This window comes from Condylura cristata, unplaced genomic scaffold (assembly GCF_000260355.1).
Source record: "Condylura cristata isolate star-nosed mole 26May11 unplaced genomic scaffold, ConCri1.0 scaffold00018, whole genome shotgun sequence".
Classification (NCBI taxonomy): Eukaryota; Metazoa; Chordata; class Mammalia; order Eulipotyphla; family Talpidae; genus Condylura; species Condylura cristata.
Genome location: NW_004567119.1, coordinates 39,728,120 through 39,740,917, shown reverse-complemented (window position 1 = coordinate 39,740,917; position 12,798 = coordinate 39,728,120). Strand labels below are relative to the sequence as shown.

The window sequence follows — 12,798 nt, the reverse complement described above, 5'->3', positions numbered from 1 at the left end:
CCCTCCGCTTCGGCCCAGCAGGCCCGGCCGGTGCCCAAGAAAGGTTAGCACCTGGCCCTGTTGGCCCTGGGCCTCCCGGCCTGGCTGACCTACCCAGGAAATGGGCAGCCTGGCTCACAAATCATCAGCGCAAATGGAGGAGATAAGCCATTGTTTCCATGACACATACGAGAACGAGGCCCGGCAAGGTTCAGGACATGGGCAAGGCCGCACTGCACAGCAGCCCCTGGCACCCCTTTTTTCTAGTTTCCACAGCAACCCTGCCACGGGAAGATCCCATTATCTCAATCGCTGCACAAGAAAGATGTGACTCAAAGGGTCAAAGTACAGCACAGGTATGATGTCCGGCCAGGGAGGTGACCAACATGGCACAGCAAACCTTACGCTGCTCCCTCAGCATGAATTTCAGTGGATCTGCCTGTTCTGCTCCCCACTCTGTCTCTGGTGAATCCTCTCACACCCCCACCCCAACCCCGTACCTCTGGTCTGGGCCTCAGTTCTTCTATGCATACATAAATTTTAAAAATTAAAAAAAAAAAAGAAATTAAGTGACCCGATACTAAAGCTCAAAATCCCAAAGTTTCAAATTCAGAACTTCCCGACCGTGTTTTCACTCAACTATAAACATTCCCTCTTCTCTACAAATGTTGCGACATTGAGCTGTGCTTCACGCATTGTGTGGGGAGGAGCGAGAAAGATACTGAGCCATCATCAAAGTTGGCAGCCAACTCTGAGCAAGCAGGGGGTGGGACTGCTCCTTCCAGCCCACACAGAGCCCCCCTGGGCCTGGCCCCGGCTGCCCGCTGCCCTCCAGATGCCCTCAGCTGCCGCAGGTGCAGATGTCAGCACGTGCCAGCTCTGGCTGCCCATGCGAAGAAGGCCCTTCCTACATTCTTGACCAGAAAACTCCTGCACCTCCCTCAAAGCCCAGCTCAAATGCCCTTTCTTTATCAGCCTCACCCTAACCATCCTAGGAGAGCTGACTTTCTCTGGGCAGCCCAGAGCCTTTACACATCACTGAACTCAGAACCTGACTGGACTGCAGATGCTCACCTGGCTGCCTCCCAAGCTCCAGCTCCCTCAGGCCCTTGGTCGCTCTCAGGGAAGGACAGTAAGGCTCTTGTATAGCCTACCACACAACAGCCTTCATCTCTTCACACAGTCAACTGTCTCACAAGGAGGTTCTATTGTTACCACATTCGTTTACAGATAAGGAAACTGAGGCTCAGTTATGTCCCCAAGATCACACAGTGAGCGCGAGTCTGTCTGTCTGTCCTTGCTTCCCTGACCCCAGCAGGGCCTGCACAGTGGGGACTCTAAAAAGGCCTGCTTCATGAAGAGGTACAGAGGAAGGAGGGTGCTGCCACACCCCAGACACCTCCAGCTCCTAGCCCCTAGCCCCCCCTGCCTGGAACCCACAGCCCAGGTCTCCCCACTTCTTGCCCTACCTTCTATCACTCCCAACATTCAGCGCTTCTTTCTTGCCAGAAGTTCCAGGTGCTTTTCCCATTTGGTGGCCCAGCAGGAGCGAGAGGCCTTGCTGTATTTCCAGCAGGACATGGACCCACAGAGGCCTCATGGCCAGGGTGCTTGGTCCCCAATGGGCAGGTTACACCTCTGTCTCAAGGAAAAAACAAGCACCAAGAGGCTGGGGTTGTCTGGAAGGTGGCACTGCCCTTTCCTCCTTCCCAGCATCCTCTGGCTGACCCGGCCACTGGACACTGGGCTGGGGCTGGGCCTGGGACAGGGGGGAGGGTGGCTGCTCCCAGGTTGGGGAGGAGACAAGAGGCCCTTTGTGTCTGCAGTGCTCCTGAGACACCTGTTCTCCCTCCTGCCTGCCTGTGGCCTGCCTCCTGCCCTCCCTCCTGGCCAGCCTGTGTGCGGCCTTGTTTATCCTTCAGCCCTGGCAGCCAGGCCCAGCGTGGGGCTCCAGCCGCCCCTGCCAGCACCTGCCCGGTCCTGGCAGCCCTGGAGGCTGCCGGCCAAGCACAATCACCCTGCTGTTGACACAGTTGTTGATTTTCGGGAGGGCAGGGAGGGACAAGAGGGGAGGAGAGAAGCAAAGGCATTTCACGCCAGCCTGGTTAATTTGCAGTTGGCCCATCCTGCGCCCCCTGCAGCTGCCTGGGAGAGGCTGGGGTTTCCATCCCCGGACAGGTGGGCCACACACTGCACTGTGGCAAGTCCAGTGGAAGCCGCAGACCACTGCAGCAGCGCATGCCCCATGCACGTGAGTGCATGCAAACGCTGTCCCGGGCCAGCATGCACAGCTCCCAGCTAAACATTGGCCTCCAGATGCCAGGAGGTACCGGTCTTCGAGCGGTACCTCATCTACCTTCCTTGCAGAAGTCCCAAAGGCACAAGGGCCTTTGGTGGGGGCAGAGCTATCTGACAGACCCGTGAAGACCTAGCTGGAGTCCCTGGGAGATGTGGAGAGATCTGTCTTTATAACCTTCTCTGATTGATTCTTTGAAGCTGTCTCTTCCTCACACCCCATAGGTTCTTATGTTTCCTCTTACAGGAAGCCTTTCCTGACTGCTCAGATCTGGTTGTGGTGTCCCTCCTGGGTGCTCTCATCATGCTCCAACCTGCACCTCCCCACCCATGCTTCTAGTCAGCCAGTGTCAGAATTGATCCTTTGCTTTTCTTTATCTTTCTCCAAGCTGAGTCAGGGCTGCGCTGGTCCATCAGGTCCCCCAACCTGGCAGGCACTGCCGTGGGGTAGACACTCCCTCCCTATCTGGGAGTGCAGGGGTGAAGGGCACAGGCCCCCACAGGCCCAAACATCCACACCACCTCCACCCCAGGTTCCCACTCTGACAGTCACCTCTTGGATTAATAAGGCCCCTGTGGCTGGTTAAAAGGCTCGTGAGCTTCAGGAATTACCTGTTAATTTGCTAGCAGCACAGAACTTAGATTAGTAAACTTGATTTACCAGTTATCTCCTCAGAGATCAAAGGGCAGAGTCCCCAATGAGGGATGCCTGCATTTTGATGGCAGGTTAGGAGACAAGGAAGAAAATCAACAGGTTGAAGGCCAGGGCCAGGGGGTGTGGGGAGGGAATGCTGTCTGGGGCAGGAAGCTCCTCTCCTTCCCAGACTCTCCCCCACTTCCCAGCTTCATCTCTGAGCCCCTCAACCCAACCAGCCTTGACAGAGGGTGTCTTGCAATTAGGACTGACCCAAGGAAGGTGGTGAAGGTCCCCGCCACAGACCCTCTCTAAATTGCCCAACCCACGGATCCTCACCCATAAGCCCACCCCTCAAATCTGGCTCCCCAAGCTCTTAAGTCAGTCAATTTCCAGGAAAGGGAGATATTGAAAAGAATCACCTTCTGGGCCCTCCCCAGTGGCGGAATGGGTTAAAGCACAACACTATGAAGCTACAACTCCCCAGCCAGGGAGCTGACCCACAAGATGCAACAGACCTCTCCTGACCTGCCTGCTGCTCCCCTCAGCAGTGTTTCAGTACATCTGCCTGTTCTGCTCCCCACTGTCTCTGGTGAACCCTCTCACCCCTCGCACCTCTGGCCTGTACCTCAGCTCTTGTGTGCATAAGTAAATAAATCTTTTTTTTAAAAAAAAAGAAAAAATCACCTCCAAATTGCGGGTGTCATACTGAGGAGTGTGCAACTAAGACCAAGTGAGCTAGTAGACGAGAGGGGAACTTATCTCACGAAGCCTCAGGTCCCGAACCTCTAAGCTGGTCCCGCAGGCCATGCACAGGACAACTCTCAGGCCCAGGGTGGAGACAGCAGGCCCACTGACCCGTCTGGTGGGCCAGTCAAGCCCAGGCAGGAACTTCAGAAAGTGGAAAAGCCTCCCCTGCCGGCCCCTGGACCCCCAAGAGTGCCACACAGGGCCCTTTCTCTACCCCCTGGTACTGTGAGTGAAGGCTGAGTCTTCTACCCCAATTAAGAGGGAAGGCCTCCCTGCACCTGCCCCAGCTAGGGGTACACCCCTATTGGCTCTTTCCCTCTCCACTTTCTCTGGCCCCTCATTCTACCAAGAGTACCCCCCACATCGCCCACTCCTGGTGAGACCGGGCTCAGAGAGGAAGGATGGCCCTGGAGGACCCGGAGAGCTCAGGGAGGAGGGAGGAGAGGGGGAGGGAGGAGAGGTGCCGCTCAGACTCCCAGCACTAGCCCAGCTCTGGCTCTCCCCAGTCATGCTCCCTTTTCCTTCATATTGGTCAGGTCCCCGCTGTGTCCCTGGGGCTCTCAGAGGCACTGCCTGGTCCTCAAAAGGCCAGAGGTGCTGCCCAAGGTCTTCAGAGCACAGGCCCCGGCCTGCCTGCCTACACACACACCCTTCACTCACACATACACACCCCCTTCACATACACCCTTTGCACACTAACACACACCCCTTCTCCACCACCCAAGAAAGCTAAAGAAATGGCAGGGCCTGGACCGGCCCCTCCCTGGCCCCTCCCTTGCGCTTTCACCTATTCAGTCCCCAAGCCCCAGCCCCCCACCCCTCCCAGCCTGGCGCCAGTAGTACCAGCACAGGCTTCTGTTCATGCCCTTCCCACTAGCCCTCTATTCTCCCTTACTTCCCCACCCCTCAAGGGACAGGCCAAACCAGGCCTCAGAGATGGGTGAATGACTTCCCGTTCCTTTTAGAAGGCTGAGGGGTGGGGCGTAGAGGTTTTCCAGATCTTCATCCCCACCCCAGCCTACCCTACCCCAGGGGCACACAGGCCCCGCCTAGGGTGGCCAGGCAACAGTTAACTCTTTTGAGTCAGGGAGGACACCTGTGCATTCCCTCTCCGGCCTCCTCCCAGATGCCAGGCCCAGTCTAAAGCTCACCGGGGATGGTGGGGTTGCCACAACTCATGCTGAAAGCTACCCCCCTACAGGCTTCTTCCCCATCTCCAGTCACCCCTCCTTCCAGGGACCCTGTTCTGCTTTCCTGGTGCAGGTTAAGCCAACGCTCGGTCTTCCAAAGAAAAAGCACTGTCTGGCAATTCTAGATATATTTAATTCCCCCATTCTGATTACAAAAGTCATAGATGTCGTTGCACTACTTTTGGAAATGACAAAAATAAAGAAATAAGAAAGCAAACAGTCATAATTTTTAAAAAGGTCAACAAAGGCAGTGGTGGAGCCCTGCGCGAGGCCGCTCAGAGGGCCCCTAGGCCCCGCCCCAGCCGCTCTTTCCAAGGTCAGGAGCAGGACCCCCCCAAGGCACCTGGCTCACCCCAAATCAGCACAGGCCCAGGGGCACCTACAGCTAAACAAGAGTGGGGGGCTGGCCCCAAGGCACCCCACCCTCTAGGGGGGAGGGGCAGGGGCCCGACAGAGGCCCGCCGGGAACTCGTTTTCACCCCATCCAGTTCCACAGGCTGCACATTCCATTCTGAGTGAAACAGGGGCGGGGACTGGGGGAGGTAAGGCAAGGGAGGAGGGCAGTTTGGTCTCCTCTGGGGCGGATCCCGGGGGGAGCTCAGGCCTGGCAGGGATTACCGACCAAAACCACTAGCCGGGAAGGTGGGCCTGGCCTTCCAGCTGTCCTCTCCAGCTGAAACACTGAAACCCTAGCTCGGACCCCAGGCCAGAAGGCTGGAGGGCAGTGTGGGGGGTAGCGCTAAATCCCTGCCCCCTCCAGCCAGGCCCAAATCCCTTGGGCTGCTTATAGGGCTCCTAGCCAAGGCCATTTAAATGCTAAGGCCACTGCAGGGGGGAGGGAAGCTGAATAAAGTGAAGGGAACTGAATTCAGATCTGTGGGCCTGCGGGAGACTCCCAGGGGAGGGACAGGACCCAGCAGTGATGCCCCTTAGGGAAAGGGTGGTGGCTGGCCCTTCTTCCTTCTCTACCATCCCATACACAAACCCCCCTCAGAAAAATGTGCCTGCTGGGAACATTTAACACCTGGGCATAAATCTCAGCACACAGCTCTCCTAGCTTGTCCCCATGGGAACACCGTAAGACCCAGGCTCCTCAGAGCATCTTGGGCCCATGGACGGCTTTGGGAGAAGGCAGGGGGGGCCCCTCGTCAAGTCCTCCACAGTGGCAGCTTGGTCAAGTCCTCCACAGTGCCGTCACTCTTCCCCTCTGGGTCCACCCAGGTCCTCCCTGGTAACACCTGAGAGTGGGCCTGGGAGCTGAGGGACCGCTGGGTCAGATCACAGGAGCAGGGGTGATTGTCAAGCAGAGCAGGAGAATGAAGAAAATGCCGGAGGGTGGCGAGTGGGCCTTGCAGGGCCTTTTCTTAGCCCCCAGGAGGCTCAGCATAGCAGGGGTCTCCGACTACAAGGAGCACTCAGGGTAAATTAAACATCCTGCCCAACCCTATCCCACTCCTTGGAAGCAACTACCGCATCATTACTGCTTCAAGCACTTGGCTTGTTAAAAGAGTCACCCCATCAGAGAAGGAGGCACAGTGCGGAGCCACCCAGTAACAAATCTGCTCATGGAGTCTCCCCAGCAAGGGAGGGAGGGACGTGAAAACGGAGGTGGCCAGGCAAAGACCCCCACCCCGGCTGCTTTCCTGCTTGGCAGACAGGTAGGGAGATGACAGATGTGGAAGCCCCCCCCCACGCCCTGGGTCCCCAGTCTGGTCCCAGGCACTGTGACAGCCCTCCTGGTTAACACATCGGGTTCCAGGAAAGGGACTCAGGGAGGGTGAGGGCCGCAACGAGTTGGGGCAGGAGCGAGCCCTCTTAAGCAAACACACTGAGCGCAGAAATGATTCCCATTCAAAGCACGACTTACGTGGGGCCTGGCTGGGCCTTCCAGGCACAGAGCCCTTTTCAAATACTCAGCTTCACCCCTGAATATGGCTGGGGGAGGGGGCGTGCAGGCTTAGCTGCATTTGAATTCCACTTCTTCCAGAGGCACCAGCTTCCTGGTGACCTACTCCAAGGAGCAGCCCAATCTCAAAGGACCCCCCCAGAGAAGAGAAAACCTTTGTCAACCCTTGTCAAGCCTGGAGGGCGGGAATACCTAGATCCTCTGGGGAAGCAGACTGAGAGCAACAGCAGCCCAGACCCTTAAATTCCCCAGCCCTGCTCCAGACAGATCATGAGGGACCCCCTGAAGCTCTGTTGTCCCATTTCACAGATGGTAAAACAGAGGCTCGGCATGTTTGTGACAACTGTCTCCCAAGCTCTAAATCTTCTCACAGCTGACATTGCTGTTGTCCTGAATCTACTCCCAGGAAGGTCAGGATGGAGCTCTTCGCACCAGGAGGCAAGACAGGGCAGCATTAGGGATGGTCCTTCCTCGCCAGTGACCCCAGCAGTCCTTACCACAAACCCGAGCTGGGGCAAACGCCCTCTTAGGCAAAAGCAGAGCATCACTGCAGCCAATGCTGCCCCCATGACAGGTCGGCTCTCCCTCCAGAACAATCTCAACTGGCCCACCCTAATCCAAGGTTTATCTCAATTCTAAATCCATCTCCTAACTGGCCTCTCCTTCAAACTCTTCTCACCTTCGCTGCCAAAGCAATCTCTCTCTGCGTTTTCTTTTTTTGTTATTTAAGGTTTATCTATTTATGCATACAGAACTGGGGGACAGGCCAGAGGTGCAGGGGCAGTGAGAGGATGTGCCAGAGACAGAATGATCCACAAAGTACACTACAGCAGGAGAGACAGGAGAGGTCTGCTGAGCCCTGTGGGGGCACCATGGTCACCTCCGGGCTAGACCAGGGATGGACTCCCACTGAAGCAGCTGTGATTAGCTTGCAGGGCTAATCCTGTTGTGCCACCAGGGAGGGCCCCTCTTTCTACATGCTTTCTACTTACAAAGGTAACTCATAACATTCATAGAAACTTGAAAAATCAAAAGACAGAAAGAAAAATCACCTTCATGATTCAACTGTAGCTTGACCACTGTAAACATTTCAAAGTAGCTTTCTAGCCCATTCTCTATGCCTGCGTGAATGCTGGGCATGTGTACAGAGATAATTATCAGCACAAGGCCAGCGTTACACAGTATGGGTGTAGAGCATCATTTCCATTACTTATGCATTTTCTAGATTGCATGCTGTTCTCCTAACCGGTGCTGTTTGGGTGTTGTTTTGATACAGGTGACACTTGCTCATGGTACTACCCTCAGAACTGGGTGAACACCACCTTTCTCCCCTTCCACTCCTCGGGCACCATTTCCCTCCCCTGGGGAAACTCTGACCACTATTGTGCACCAGTCTTTTAAAATCATAAATCAACAGATCCCTGGTGTCATAAATCAAGGGGTTAAGTCTCAGCATTATCAAGCTATATATAGCCAGCCGCTGCAGCATGAGTTCAATCCCCCGCCAGGAAGGTGACCCACATGGTGCAGCAGACCTCTCCTGTCTTGCCCACTGCTCCCCTCAGCAATGTATTTCAGTAGATCCGCTGTTCTGTTCCCCACTGTCTCTGGTAAATCCTCTCACCCCCCAACCCAACACTGGCCTACACCCCAGTTCTTGTACGCAAAAATAAAAATAAATCTTTGTAAAAAATCATAAATCAGATCACGTCACTCCCAGGACCTCAAGTGGCCCTGGCCATGAAGTCCAGATTCCTAACTGGTTTTACCAAGCCCTTGAGACTAGACTGGTGCTCTGACTTCTCTGCTCTTGTTCTAGTCCCAGGGATCTTTTATCTGCTGTTCTCCAGCCCGGAATCCCCTTCCTTCAGGTTTTTGTGCATCTGGTTGCGCGTGTCACCCTCGGGGCTCAGCTAAACTGCCCCCCTCCCTGCTGGCTGGCCTGGTCTCCCAGTCCAGTAGTCCAAGCCACACAGGTAGGTGCTCTCCACATCACCCTGCAGGATCCCTTTCATATCACATAGGAGCCGATAATATCATCTTGGTTACTTATTTTCAAGTTATTTATTGTCTGTGTCCTCACACAAAAGGAGGCCCCCTGAAAGCACATACCCTGCCTTGGGGTGTGGGGGGGGGAGGGGTGGCAAAAAATAGAAATTCGATAAATTTCTGTTAAAAAGAATGCAGATCGAACTATGGTGATGGCACACGGGTGATTTGGTGATGGGAAGCCCACGGGGATGACGGCTGAGATGGAAAAAGGTTCAAAATGATGTAAAAATAAACTACTATAATAATTGAAAAAAAAGGGCAGGTGACCACCACTCACAGCTATCCACTTGCAAGCTAAGCACGAAAGAACCACGCATCATGCTCCTGTTACCAGCTCACCCCCAACCTGTGCTGCACACCTACGGACTCAGACTAGGAGCAGTGACAAACCTAACTCCTAGAGAACACTCTCCCTGCAAGTGCCAAGTGAGAGTGTTTTGCCCCTCCCTTACCCAAAGCCCTACAGCCAGTCTGCCCTACAGCCAGGCAGCAGGGATGTTCCAGGTTCCCAAGTGAGCCCCAGGCACAAACACTGCCCAAGGAGCTCAGCTCCCCCAGGAACATTCCAGCCCTACTCCACCTGCCTCTTCCCCAGGGACCCAGACACCTGGGCTCCTCTCTCCGGAAATTCATCCAGCCCCTGAGAGACACAAATGCACATCCAATCCTGAGCCAGCAGCCCTGGACGGGATACTCAGGGGACACAGTGTGGAGAAGCTTCCTTCCTGGAGCCTGATGGGTGTGTCCAATTTTTAAGAATGAGGGAAAGGAGGGATCCGCATGCCTTTCACAAAAATTGGAAGGAAGGGCAAAAAGAAAAGATAAAAGAGGTAACGAGATGGAAGTAGAGGAGAGATCTGAAAAGTCAAGATCTGGGAGGGTGGGAAGAAATGTGAGGTTTTCCCATCCCAGACGTGAACAATTATTATAATTGATTAAATGAGCATAATCGCCAAGTGCCCTTCTGGGTGCTGTGCAGGTCAGTTAAGTCATAGTGGCAACAACAGCTGGCATTGCTCCAGTACTTACTATTGATACCAGGACTGTTTTCTGAGCTGTTTTCTTAAGACCTTTAACCCCCAACAACCCCAGAGGGTAGGTAGCCTTCATATTAGGCCCATTTTACAGACCGGATTCAAGGTCACGGCCCCAGTGGCATTATCTAAGACCTAAGGCCAGAGCCTCTGGCTCTTAACCACTCAAAATCTAGAAAAAAATAAATAAGAGACTGGAGCAAGCTCACGCTGCCCATAATGAGCATCAAGATCACAATGTGCCGAATCCCAGCATCTCTCGGGCTACTTCCGAAGGGGCATGGCGGGACCCTGGGTCGCTGAAACTCCGCCCCGTGCAGCCGCATCTTCTCGGCTGCCTTTCGTCAGACCCCTGCACCAGCGCCAGCGCCGAGGCACCCTGCCCGGAAATTCCCACAGAGTCAAAGCAAACTTCCCAGGAAAACTCCTCGGCTTCCTCCTAGCCCCTGTCACCGAGGCGGCTGCCAAGAGAGCCGCTGGAGACTTTGCAGCTGCCGTCGGCCCTCCCGGGCGGGAGCCGCCGCTCGTGCGCTCGGGGTCCTCCCGGAAAGGTCCAGGGCTGAAGTTCAAAATTCACTTCCCGCCCAGGCACGGCTCCCCGCCCCACCCGGGACGCTCTGGCAGCCCCCACGACTCGGGGGCTCTCCAGCGCCGGGCAAGTCATGGGGCGCCCACTGCCTGGGAGGCCGGCGGGCAGCGGCAGCCTCCTGCGGGGATCCCTGCGTGTCTGGGGACTCCAAGCAGCCGGCGGGCGCGCGCGCGCGCGCACACACAGACACACACACGTCTGGGATTCAAGCGGCCGGCGCGCGCGCAGACACGCGTGCGCGCGCGTGTGCGTGTGTGTATGTGTGTGTGTGTGTGGTGTGGTGTGTGTGTGTGTGTTTACGTACGGAACGCGCGGGTGGGAAAACAATGGCGAGCCGCTGGGAACAGAGCAACTAGCCCCACTCCCCACCTCCTCACCCCTCCACCCCCGGGCACGATGTGCTTTTGCAGGGAATCAGAAAGAAGACTCACCCCCGACATCCTAAGGCCGAGGTGGGGGGCTCTTAACAAGGCCAGGGTGGGAGGTGGGGGGCGGTGAAACGGGAGCAGCCCCAGCAGAAAACAAACAGGATGCAGCGCCCGGCTGGTCCGCTGGGGAACGAACCTGGACGATGGGAAGGGCTGCGGGGCTGGCAACCCGCACAACCCGGGCGAGGGGGGATCGGTCTGGGGTCCTGCACCCGAGCCCCACGTGGGGCGCGCAGAGGTCGCCCCGGCTTCCTCTGGGAACCCCTGAACTCCGCGCCTAGATAGGGCGGTGAGAAAGACCAAGTGCTCGGGCCAGTCCGTGAGGAGCGGACGCGGGGCGGGGGGCTCCCCAAGCTCGACTCGCGCGCTGCGCACAGCCACTTACGGCCTCACCCGGCTGCCACCCCCACCGCACCGACTCAGGTCTGGCCGCGGGGAACCGCTACTGGCCGGCGTTTGGGGGTGGGGGCTGGTGGGGGTTCGTCCCTTCTCGAAAAACTTTGCGCAGGGTGCAAACTCGCTGATCCGAGAGCCGGCGTGTGCCCAGAAACGCGGGGGCGGGAGTGTCAAACTTCGGAGGGCTGGGAAGAGGGGCGCGAAGGGGGCGCACTTACTACTCAGCCAGGCGCTGGGCTCGGGGTTCCGGGTCCGCGCTCCTGCTCCTCCTCCGTCCGAGTCCTGGCGGCTGGCAGCCCGGGCTTCCCGCTCACATGCCCCGGAGACGCAGCGGACCGGCGCGCGGGGCTGGGGCGGCTGGGCTGGGAGGGGGCACGCCCCCCGCCGTCGGCCGGGGAGTCGCTGCGGACTTGTGGCCACCCTGGGTCCGCGCCCCACGACGGGCCGGCGTCCGGGGCGGAGAGCTGGGTTCCGGCCGGGCGGCGCCCTCGGCCAAGCCAGGCCGCTCTCTGCACTCTGCCCTCTGCCCTCCGCTCGCGGCCGGCTCCCTGCCTTCCGCGGTCCTGCTCCCCGACTCGCCCGGACGCGGCGCGGGCCCGCCCGCCGGCTCCCTGCTCCCGGCTCGGCGAGGAATCGGCCTCGCAGGCTGACCGCAGCGTGAGCCTCGGGCTCAGACCCGAGCTCGCCGCCCCTGGGCCGGGGGGCCGGGAACCACGCTCAGACAGTTCAGTTCCAAGCCGGGACTGCGAGCCGGGCGCTCGCTGCTCTCGGCTGCGAGGCGACTCCACAGCCACAGAGGAGAAAGAGGGAGGGAGACAGAGCGAGCCGGGGGAGGAGGAGGGAGGAAGGGTGGGGAGGTGGAGAAGGAGGGAGGGACACAGAGTTCCCTCCTCCTCCCTGCAGCCAGGTCCATCCCGGCTCCGACAGCTGGAAACCTCTGTCGGAAAGGGGAGAGCTGGGGTTCCCGGGTGGCGCGGATGGGGGCAGGGGGTGGGGGTGGCGGGGCGGGGCGAACGGGCGAGATGGACGCTGCCCACTCCCACTGCCCAGGTATGAGGGTCTCTACGAGAATCTTATCCTTCGAACAAGATCCAAGAAGTTGGAACTCCAGCTCCCAGCCTCCTAATCCCTACAGACAGGTAATCTTGATTTAGGGTTTGTAAAAAGCCCATTTCAGGCTCTCCCTTAGAAACTTGATCCCTCTTGCAGCTAGGGAACTTCCTAATGTCTCCGATCACTCCCTACCCTGTCCTCCTGCAATCTCTCAAACAAGTCTCAAGCACCACCACCACCACCCCCCTTCTAGATAAGGTAGTGGATTCCTTTAATTCGATGTGTTGCGTAAATGCCTACAATATATCTAGCCCGCAAATAAATGATGTGGCCAGCAAGGGTCATGAGATGATGGAGGGAAGGGCTTTGGATGTCGTCATTCCCCATCTCCTCCCTTGGCTAGCTCCTTTTATTCATATTTTAGGTGTCAGCCCAAATGGCAACTCTTCCAGATAGTCTGGTAACCACCACCACCCCTCCCCTCCCCACTGG

At 57.2% G+C, this 12,798-nt stretch overlaps 1 protein-coding gene across 6 annotated transcripts in view; it reads right to left on the bottom strand.

Annotated features, from left to right (window-relative positions):
- Positions 1–12,054, bottom strand: part of SOX13 (SRY (sex determining region Y)-box 13) — a 42,240-nt gene extending 30,186 nt beyond the window's left edge. For 4 of the 6 annotated variants that reach the window (XM_012726972.1, XM_012726975.1, XM_004685268.2 and 1 more), the window contains exon 1: positions 11,472–12,030. The gene's annotated coding sequence lies outside the window, so the exon portion shown is untranslated. Of the gene's footprint in view, positions 1–1,448; positions 1,492–11,471 lie in introns of those variants that run through there. The other 2 variants (XM_012726976.1, XM_012726974.1) reach the window with 2 other exon arrangements.
- Between the last annotated feature and the right edge of the window lie 744 nt (positions 12,055–12,798).